Raw genomic sequence first — 11,939 nt, forward strand, 5'->3', positions numbered from 1 at the left:
CTGTAATAGGTAGTGAGGAGTGAAGTCAAAAATTTACGCCCTTAGAAAGCCTGAAGGCGGTGCTTGGTTTTCGGGGCCCTGTACGCGGCTAGGCTCCCAAAAAGTCCCACATATGTGGTATCCCCGTACTCAGGAGAAGCAGCAGAATTTATTTTGGGGTGTCATTTCACATATGCCCATGGCATGTGGGAGCAATATATCATTTAGTGACAACTTTGTGAAAAAAAATTAAAAAAAGTTTGTAATATTCCCGCAACTTGTGGCAAAATATAAAATATTCCATGGACTCAACATGCCTCTCAGCAAATAGCTTGGGGTGTCTACTTTCTAAAATGGGGTCATTTGTGGGGGTTTTGTGCCATCTTGGCATTTTATGGCCTTCAAAACTGTGATAGGTAGTGAGGAGTGAAATTACAAATGTATGCCCTTAGAAATCCTGAAGGCGGTGCTTGGTTTTCGGGGCCCCGTACGCGGCTAGGCTTCCAAAAAGTCGACCACATGTGGTATCCCCCTACTCAGGAGAAGCAGCAGAATGTATTTTGGGGTACAATTCCACATATAACCATGGCATGTGTGAGCAATATATCATTTAGTGACAACTTTGTGTAAAAAAAAAATATTTTTTTTTTTGTTGTCATTATTCAATCGCTTGAGGCAAAAAAATAAAATATTCAATGGGCTCAACATGCCTCTTATCAATTTCCTTAGGGTGTCTACTTTCCAAAATGGGGTCATTTGGGGGGGTTTTGTACTGTCCTGCCATTTTAGCACCTCAAGAAATGAGATAGGCAGTCATAAACTAAAAGCTGCGTAAATTCCAGAAAACGTACCTTAGTTTGTAGATGTGACAACTTTTGCGCAAACCAATAAATATACAGTTATTGACTTTTTTTTTACCAAAGACATGTGGCTGAATACATTTTGGCCTAAATGTATGACTAAAATTGAGTTTATTGGATTTTTCTAATAACAAAAAGTAGAAAATATCATTTTTTTTCAAAATTTGCGGTCTTTTTACGTTTATATCGCAAAAAATAAAAATCGCAGAGTCCGTCAAATACCTTTAAAAGAAAGCTCTATTTGTGGGAAAAAAAGGACGCAAATTTTGTTTGGGTACAACATTGCATGACCGCGCAATTACCAGTTAAAGCAGCGCAGTGCCAAATTGTAAAAAGACCTCTGGTCATTGACCAGCAAAATGGTCCGGTCTGAAAGTGGTTAAAAAGAATTGCCGAGTCACGAATGTCAATTCTAGATTATGAATAGTAGTTTACAAGACCAAACTCTTCCAGCTTGTTCCTTGATTCGGAGCATGTGTGTTTGTACTTTCAACTTTTGTGTGACAGATTTCTGTACTGACCATCCGAAAATCAGATGTTGAGTTCACATCAGACAAAAATTTTATAGCCTGCACATCCAGCTTTTGTCTGATATAAAAGTCAAATCATCTGTTGAAAGCCCCGTAGTAACAATCAAAAATTCCGCAGCTCATCTTCAGACGTTTCCCGTCTGATTTTCGTACAGTGCGTGCATTTATACAGAGACTTGATTACACACAGGTGGATTCTATTTATCACCATCAGTCATTTAGGACAACATTGGATCATTCAGAGATCCTCGCTGAACTTCTGGAGTGAGTTTGCTGCACTGAAAGTAAAGGGGCCGAATAATTTTGCACGCACCACTTTTCATTTTTTTATTCGTTAAAAAAGTTTCAAAAATCCAAAAGATTTCGTTCCACTTCACAATTGCGTGCCACTTGTTGGTGATTCTTCACAAAAAATAAAAATGTTATATCTTTATGTTTGAAGCCTGAAATGTGGCAAAAGGTTGAAAAGTTCAAAGGGGGCGAATACTTTCGCAAGGCACTGTACATAGCAAAAATGGCATAGCATGTACATAGAAAAATATATTCTCCTCCTCTTCCTGAGTATAGCGATACCACATGTGTGACTTTTACACAGCCAGGCCACATACCGAGGCCCAACATGCAGGGAGCACCGTCAGTAGTTCTAGGGGCATATATTTCAAATTTAATTTGACCACCTATTACACTATTGTGAGGCACTGTATTGGCATGGATGTGGCATAGATGAGCATAAATGAGGCATAAATGAGCCATGGATGGGGATGGCTGAGCCATGAATGTGGATGGATAGGGATGGCTGAGCATGGATGGGATGGCTGTATGGATGAGGCAGGAATGGGCACAGAGCAGCGCTGTGGGCTGAAACTGTAGTGCCCACAGTGCTGCTGCACCCGATCTCTCCCCCTCTCACACTGCACCGATTGGTACAGAGAAGGGAGAGCTAAGCCAGGCATGCTCTGGCTTGTTTACAACTGATCGTGGTAAAAGGCTGCTGTCATCGGCCATTTACCATGCTCCGCAATGCGCCAGCTCCTCCTGACCTGGCGGTCACGGATATTCCTGGGTGGAACGTAATTCTGGGAGGACATCATGGTATGCCCTGCCAGAGTTATCGAGCCGCACTGTAGCCATCATTCGGCTATGGCGCGGTTAAAGAGGAAGTAAACCCTGATGGGTTTACTTCCTCGTTTTTTCCCTGCAAAGGTAAAGCATAATGGGCTACTATGCATTGCATAGTAGCCCATTATATATCGCTTACCTGACACAGGAGCCAGCGATGTCCCCGCTGTCCCTTCTTCCATGGAGCGTCCATCTTTCCGGGTATCGTGGCTCCGGCGATGTGATTGGCTGGAGACGTGATTACGTCACTCCCGCTCATGCGCAAGGGAGCCGCCACTAACTAACTAGCTCACCGTAGACAGCGGTGTCTGTCTTTTCGCAAATATCTCCTAAACCGTGTAGGTTTAGGAGATATTTCTTGGACCTACAGGTAAGCCTTAATCTAGGCTTACCTGTAGGTCAAAGTGGTCTGTAAGGGTTTACAACCACTTTAATTGGTTAAGCCACAGGACTCTGAAGGAACAGCCCAGGTGCTTGTTCCTTCAGGGCGCATGCGCCCATGATGTAAACGGCTGCATGTACAGTAAATTTCTCTTAAACTATGCATTTTTAGGTGATATTTACAGTACTTATAAGTAGGACTTATTATAGGTAGAAATTATGCATGAGCGTTCACTCCCACTGTAGATAAGATCTTTAGAAAGATAAAAAGCAGACGCCCGAACAGGGACTTGAACCCTGGACCCTCAGATTAAAAGTCTGATGCTCTACCGACTGAGCTATCCGGGCTTCATAAGAAAGTTCTTGGTCACATGACTAATATTGAAACTCCACCTCTCTGCCAAATATAGAGACGAAGCATCATAGCTCAACATGAAAATTCTTGCAGAGAAGAGTATGGACCTTGGCCAAACATTCTATATTTTGAGCTATCATCAAGAAGTGACAAAAAATATTGCTTTATAGGTATTGTTGGTGCCCAAACACTATAAACTCAACAGAAAAAACATGCAGAGCACAGGTGGAATGGACTCTGCTTCAACAAATATTCACTGTATCTGCAACTGTGACACAGTTGTGAAAAAATTGGGTTCTGAGTGTTGGTGTTGTCCACAAACTGTAAATCCACAGAAATATTCCTGCAGAGCACAGAATGGGCATGACAAATATTAAAGCGAAGTTAAACCCAAAAGCAAATATTTATGCTTAAAATAATCAGCCTTTACTTAATTTAAAATCTTTATTCCAAAAGGAAAAAATATATATTTGTTGTAACTGATTATAAAGTGTGAGCTGGACTCTGGATTTCATTTGTTAGGTTATTTAACCCATTCCTGCTGCTGCCTCTCAGCCATTCAAAAGGTACCAAATGCTGGGAGGTGGAGGCAGGCATTGCGATCATGTGACTGCTGTTATTGGCAGTCACAGTGTTCACGTGATCGGAAAGCTCCCAATCACAAGCATGCATTGGGAGCTTTCTGGTACTTGCTAGTGAAATGGATATTTTGTAGATAGGCAACTCCTATCCTCATATCGATTAGTGGTTCCAAATTAATAATAACCACTGCAGTAGGGAACAGACACAAAAGATACGCTCAGCATCTTTCCAAATAACCGTTCTCCTTTATTATGACGCATTTGAAGGTTTTTATACACATGATTACGTAGGTATCACATTAATATTACAATTGTACGTTTATGGTAACAAGGGGCTTTACATAGGCAGGCTAATTCTAATCAGGACTCGAAAGAATGCAAAACATGTACTGAAAACATTGTTAGTGCCGTGTGCACAGTGAGGGCATTGTGCAATACATATAAAATAGAATGCAATTATATACAGAACCTACAAATTTCCATTACACTAGTTACTGTGCTGGGAGCGCTCTCAGCACAAAAACGTGTTTACATATATTTACCGCGTTGGCGGGAAAAGGTTAAAGTGTCACAAAACCCAGGAGCCTATCTTGTCTCCCACAGTACAGAGAATGTGCAAAAGCAATTATTTTCGTAAATATAAATCGCTAAATACCTTTTCTCATCAGCAGTATATAGCAGTCTTATGACTTCTACCAGTGTCTGGTTTAAGCTTATAGGAGGAGTTTTCATTCTGCTCTGACTGTTCAATCAGGCTGCAGGACCCCTGACCCTCTGCCTGGACAGTGCTGATTGGCCCTGTGCTGATCACATGCACCCTCCAAAGAAAACAAAAAAACTCTCTAGCAATAAACACCAAACTGAGCATGTGCAGAATGACTCCAAAGGCTCAGGATTAACTCCTTAGGTTCCACGGTGAGTATAACAAGCATGCTTTATTGCATATACAGAGTGATTTTACTGTTGTGGGTTTAGTAACACTTTTAATCTGCTAATACATTTAACACTACCCTACCCCCAGACTGACAACGCTGCTGTCTGCTGTGCCTCATGTTCTCATTCCTCCAGAGTTGTCTCATTAATAAAGGAGGTGTGTTACTGGTCAGATCACCCAGGGAAAATAGAGGGGAAAAAGGACAAAGGAAGGAAAACTGATACAGGACCCTCATCTAATGATTGGTAATCTGCAATATAAAACATTTTTGGGTTTAATACCACTTTCATGTATGTGCAACTCTGACACAGCTGCATAAAAGGTAGGTTTTAGGTGAGGATGGTGGTCAAAACACTTGTTTTGTTCCTATTTATTGGACATTGTTAGCTTTATCTTTTTTGTTTTACAATGCAGAAATACTGTATAACAATAGTTTTGGCTGTATTGTTTCTGCTTTCAATGCTCCATTATTAATTCTACACAAAAAATCTTTTGGCAAAAATGACAAATTATTTTTGGGATGGAAATCAATCATATTTGGTATGTAAGCCAAGCAGGTATGGAAACTTAAAGTAAATGAATGGGCAAAATATAGTGTCTCTGGCACTGTCCTTGAGAATCTTAACTTTTTGTAATTCCACATACAGCTTTAACCACTTCAGCCCCAGAAGATTAGACTGCTCAATGACCAGAGCACTTTTGACAATTTGCACGCCGCTGCTTTAACTGGTAATTGCGCGGTCATGCAAAGCTGTACCCGAATGAAATTTGTGTCCTTTTTTTTCCCCACAAATAGAGCTTTCTTTTGATGCTATTTGATTGCCTCTGCGATTTGAATTTTTTGCAATAAATGGAAAAATAAACCCCAAATTGTGAATTAAAAAATGTTTTCTACTTTTTGTTATAAAAAAAAAAAATCCAGTAAACTCAATTTTAGTCATACATTTGGCCAAAATGTATTCAGCCACTTTGGTAAAAAAAAAAAGAGACAATAAGCGTATATTTATTGGTTTGCGCAAAATTTATAGCATCTACAGGGTACCGTTTCTGGAATTTACGCAGCTTTTAGTTTATGACTGCCTATCTCATTTGTTGAGTTGCTAAAATGGCAGGGTAGTATAAACCCCCCCATGACCCCATTTTGGAAAGACACCCCAAGGAAATTGCTGAGAGGCATGTTGAGCCCATTGATTATTTTATTTTTTGTCAAGTGAATGAAAAATTACAAAAAATAAAACAAAAAAATACAAAGTTGTCACTAAATGATATATTGTTCACACATGCCATGGTTATATGTGGAATTACACCCCGAAATACATTTAGCTGCTTCTCCTGAGTACGGGGATACCACATGTGTGAGACTTTTTAGTAACCTACCGCGTACGGCCCCCCCCGGGAAAACCAATCACCGCCTTCAGGATTTCTAAGGGTGTAAAATGGTGATTTCACTTCCTCACTACCTATCGCAGTTTGAGGCCATGAAATGCCCAGATGGCACAACCCCCACCCCCCCCCCCCCCCAAATAACCCCATTTTGGAAAGTAGACACCAAGATATTTGCTGAGAGACATGGTGAGTATTTTGCAGATCGCTTTTTGTCACAAAGTTTAAAAAAATATATATATATTTTTTCTTCATTTTCAAAAACAAATGAGAGCTGCAAAATATTCACCATGTTTACACTTACACAGGCAGGGGAGGATTTCATTCGTCAGAACCAATCAGCAGGTCCAGGCCATAAATCATTGGCCTGGGCCTAGAGACTGATCGGTTCTGAAGTGAATCCGATCGGATGCCCAACGTAAGGTAACGTTGCTTCGCCCATCCATGCCATTCTGCCACAGTAAAACTGTGGCGGCTGGTCAGGAAGCGATTAACCACTTCCGCCCTGGAAGGATTTACCCCCTTCCTGACCAGAGCATTTTTTGCGATCGGCACTGCATTTAGGAGATTCACCCTCCCTATTTGTCCTGTTTCCCATTATCATTGAAAGTAAAAGAAAATTTTGGGTTGTCCCCAGAAAAAGTATAGAGGGGAAATTTTCCAATGGGGACATTAGTTCTTGTGACCTCGGGGGTCCCCAAGGACTTTTATATGTTACCCATTGAGCCATTTCAAAATGCAAAATGGCCTCTCCTTAATATATTTCATTTTTTTCTTTGGTATATGTCCCCCCCCCCCCCCCCCCCCCCGGTCAGTGTCTAGCCCTCTATGCCCATTCTTTATCAATCCCTGGAATTTAGACTTAAAAAATAGCCATTACAGAGACAAAGACACATGAAAACTCTGCTCTTGCTACTTGCCCGGCTAGCTCAGTCGGTAGAGCATGAGACTCTTAATCTCAGGGTTGTGGGTTCGAGCCCCACGTTGGGCGAAAGCTTTTTTTTTTTTTTTCCCTAGAGTATAGGCATTTTATAATATCCCCCTGCTCTCTCAAAAGGACCTCAAGACTGCTCAGTTGCATATATTCTCACTGTAATCTAACTATAAAAATCTATGTCTATATCTGTTAAAGTGGCATTCCACCCAGTTTTGAGAGTTAGTCTTAAACGAAAGACCACCTCTCCACCTCTCGTTTTTTTGGATATTGAAAAATATATATATTTTTTCCTTTTTAGTTTCTTTTTTTTTTGAAGTACAAGTGTACTTCCGATTCAGCCGGGCCGTGGCCCAGGACGTCACGTCCTCATCTTCGGCAAGCACCCCCACTGTCTTCTGGGACCTGTGTTTGTCCCAGAAGACAAGCTGGCTATTCACAAAGTGCTGAGGGACTCGCGCATGCACAGTCGGAAACTGGCAGTGAAGCCGCAAGGCTCAACTGCCAGTTTCCCTTAGTTGGAATAGCGGCACCTGCACCAGATCCGATGGACGAATTGGCCATAGGGGGGTGGGGGGGGGCGACATCGCGGCCTCCCTGGACAGATAAGTGTCCTTATTAAAAGTCAGCAGCTACAGCGTTTGTAGTTGCTGACTTTAAAAAAAAAAATTTGCGACTAGAACACCGCTTTAAGTACTATAAATGGCTGCTAAAAAGTTCAGTTTGGCTTTGCATAATATACTGTATGATACTAAATGAAGGTCTGATTCAAAATGCCTTTCAGATAAGCTGTACTGTGCAATTAAACAAAAAAACTATCTGCCTGCTAAATGTTTTCATACATAAATGTCAGGCAGCACAAAGGAAAACTGCAATAAACACTAGGATAGGTACAAGTAATCTGCTACATTCACACATATTAGCAGTGAACGACTTATAAAATTAGTAAAAGCTGCTTTGTAAAAAAAATCCATGTGCCATGGTGAATGTTAAAGGACAGTTTGAGAAATTTGATCTTCCCAATATTTGATAAAGAATTATTTTTTCTGCCTATAGATGGAAGTGAACATCGCACCATGCCAGTCTGCTTGACTTGTTTCTTTGCACTGAGGGGGTTATTTGTTGAATCCGCGAGGTTAGAGAGATCTATGTAACGCCTATAAAACAGATCCCGTAACCCCATTAGACCTGGCACTCCTCCAACCAACCCATATATAGGTTGGCTTAAGTGGGCACAAAATTGGTTCCCATTGAAGCTCTACATCTCTGAAAGTAGTAGTCCCCAGCCAACAAAGAGAAATTGTGTGTTAGTTATCGGATACTCACAATATAAAGTGGTTGCTAACCCATATAAGTAAGTCTATGCCAGCCCCTCTATTAGAACCTGGCATAACACTGTGTAAGTCTTCTATAAAAATGAGGCTTGTAAATACCTGGTTAGAGCTATCTTCAGGCCGGACTCTTGGTTGCCGTACAACTCCAATGGGGGGCTTCTGCAGGAAGGGCCGAGATCTCCCTCTGATGTCAGCCTAGGAGGTCACATGGTGCTCAGTCCTTCCTTCAGTAGCCCTGGAAATGGCCGAGAGTCATGTGACCGGCCTAAAGATTATGCTAAACAGGTATTTATAAGCCTTGTTTTAATAAAATAATAGTGTGCTATGCCAGGCTCTAATAGGGGGCTGGCAGTGACTATTTCAAAGTTTTAATTTTACTAATAGTGGTCGGGGCTCAGTGGCCCTGATTTTTGTTTTCTGCGCAGAGGGGGAGGGGGCACAGGAAGTGGAGGGGTCAGGGAGGTTTTTTACAGTTTAGAGGGGGGCAGATTACACAGCAAAGGGACCAGGATCTGCATTTTTTTGGGTTAACAAACACTTTAACCTTTATATCGGTCTGTATGACCTACATTATGCCCACCACAAAAAATATAAAGCACCTCCTCTGGCAGCACAAACCATGCCCATCATAGTAGACATGTTGTACCCCACACCAGAACACACAAAATAGCAAACACACCATAGCAAGTAGTAATGGCATTAACTTCAGTCAACCCTTTTCTATCCACCTCCCTCCACAGTAAATTAACTCGTTGACATTTTTCATCCAGTGTACATTAATTGTTTACTGCGCAACCCCTCATCAATCTATATTAAGACTCAGTTCACATACAGTATCTCACAAAAGTGAGTACACCCCTCACATTTAATAAATATTTTATTCTATCTTTTCATGTGACAACACTGAAGAAATGACACTTTGCTACAATGTAAAGTAGTGAGTGTACAGCTTGTAAAAAAGGAAAATGGGACTGCGCTACGGATTATATAGACTAAAAATGACTTTATGTATGCTGCGGGGTTAAAAGCTGCCTCTACAATTTATTTCTACCCTTGGGTAGAATAAAACCTGTAAAGAGAAAGGAGAGTAGAAGTGGCGCTGCCCCCTAGTACATCAAAATTAGGAATGTGCTGACCAAATTCCTCTCCTAAGTATACCTACCTTAAATTTTTTTTAAACCCAGAAAAATGCTTAAATAAGTCAGAAAAGGTTCTGATGCCAAAGGCTGATGGTACCATAAAAAAGTCCTCAATTTTGTTTACCACTTCTGGTATGCTGTAAAAACTAGACCCTCAAAGTGCCAAAAAAAATAATAATAATAATAATTATATATATATATATATATATATATATATATATATATATATATATATATATATATATATATATATATATATATTACTTATTCAAAATATGATGTAAATAAAAAAATATGAGTTTTTAAATTAATTAACTTATAAGATGTGTTTATATTCCATAAACGTGAGGAAAGTGACTCGTGCACAATATGGCAGATGCTGTGACTACTCCTTAATATGCTGAAAGTCCCAGTGCATTTTTTCGTGCAAGTAGTGATTTTGCACTCACCAGATGCCTTGCCCCTACAGGGGTAATTGCGCCTTCACAGTGTGAGCCCCTGTGTCGCTATATGATGTTTCTCTGGGACCTTCGTTTTTTCAGCATATGACAGCCACCTCATTCAGTTTATCCATAAAAAAGAAGTATCCATAGTGCAGTATTGTTTAAAAACTACAATTTATTAAGTTTAAGAAATGTACTCACATTCGCCAATGTTTTTAAAAGCAATATTGTTGCGGCTACCGCCGTTTTCCACAGCTCTGACAGAGAGAGAGTACAACCTATGGCCACGTCCTACGCGTTTCATCGTCAAGACGTCATCTGGAGCCTCCAGGGCTCCAGATGATGTCTTGATGACAAAACGCATAGGGCGTGGCCATAGGACGTACTCTCTCTGGTGAGTGCAAAATCACTACTTGCACGGAAAAACTGGACTTTCAGCATACTAAGGAGTAGTCACAGCATCCGCCATATTGTGCACGAGTCACTTTCCTCACGTTTATGAACTATAAACACATCTTATAAGTTAATTGATTTATATACTCATTTTTTTTTTTTATTTGCATCATATTTTTACGATATATTTTTTATATATATATATATATATATATATATATATATATATATATATATATTTGGCACTTTGAGGGTCTAGTGTTTACAGCATACCAGAAGTGGTAAACAAAATTGAGGACTTTTTTATGGTACCGTCAGCCTTTGGCATCAGAACCTTTTCTGACTTATTTAAGCATTTTTCTGGGTTTCAAAAAAAATCATCAGAGGGTCTAACACCTTACATATTTTTTTGCACATATTCTGAAAAATATAATAAGGCACTGAGAAGTCACAAAAGATTTTTTTATATTCACATTTATATTTCTAATAATTACACACAATTTAATTTTTTCAACACCAGATAGAGGGTCAGACACAGCACCTGGTTCTGTATAAAGAAAATTAATCTTCACCATTTAAATTTAAGTTTACTTTTTTCTTCTTTCACAAACTTCTTAATTTGGGGAGTTTATAACTATTGTACAGGTTTCTCTTATCAAATCCTGGTGGGTCTATTTGGAAAACTAATTAGTTATTGATAAGGCAGGAGGGTGTTCACATTTCAAAGCATCACACATCACACTGTTTTATTAATAACCGACAGAGGGTTTAACACAACATTGAGGTGTACAACACAAAACATTGTCCTTATAATTTTCATTTTCTGTAATTTAATGTAATTTAAGGAAGGTATACTTGGGAGAGGAATTTGGTCAGCACATTCCTGGGGTCAGCGCCACTTCTACTCTCCTTTCTCTTTAAGTGTACAATTTATATAACAGTGTAAAAACGCTGTCCCCTCAAAATAACTCAACACACAGCCATTAATGTCTAAACCACTGGCAACAAAAGTGAGTACACCCCTAAGTGAAAATGTCCAAAATGGGACCAAAGTGTTAATAATTTGTGTGGCCACCATTATTTTCCAGCAGAGGTGATCAAATGGCACCAAAAGAAAGCTCTATTTGTGGGAGAAAAAAAAGGACGTAAAATTTGTTTGGGTACAGTGTCGCATGACCCTACAATTGTCGCAGTGCCATATCGCAAAAAATGGCTTGGTCAGTAAAGGGGTAAATTCTTCCGGGGTTGAAGTGGTTAAAGGAATTGCAGCTTTTATATGCTACCCATTGAGCCATTTCAAGATGGCCTCTGCTCATTGAATGATGATTTTATTTTCTTTGGTATATGTCTCCCCCAGGTCAGTACCCAGCCCCCTATACCCATTTTTTGTCAATCCCTGGAGCTTTGACTTAGAAAATAGCCATTACTGAAAACATTCGGCAACAGTTGATTTTAATTGGGTTTGTATTCCATAGGTGAACTTCAATAACATTTGCCAAATTGCACCTGGTGTATGAATGATTTATCACTCATTATGACCTCTGAGCTTTTCACAGCAGAGCCAGTGTCATCCT

General features: G+C 39.9%; 1 non-coding gene across 1 annotated transcript; it reads left to right on the forward strand.

Moving 5' to 3' along the window:
* The first annotated feature begins 7,040 nt into the window (after window positions 1-7,040).
* TRNAK-CUU (transfer RNA lysine (anticodon CUU)) lies at window positions 7,041-7,113 on the forward strand. Its single transcript has one exon. It is a non-coding gene; the product is annotated as a tRNA-Lys (tRNA).
* Window positions 7,114-11,939: the final 4,826 nt, after the last annotated feature.

The sequence above is a fragment of the Lithobates pipiens genome, unplaced genomic scaffold (assembly GCF_037356315.1).
Source record: "Lithobates pipiens isolate NorthernLeopardFrog02 unplaced genomic scaffold, aLitPip1_a1.2 Scaffold_8, whole genome shotgun sequence".
In the NCBI taxonomy this organism is placed as follows: Eukaryota; Metazoa; Chordata; class Amphibia; order Anura; family Ranidae; genus Lithobates; species Lithobates pipiens.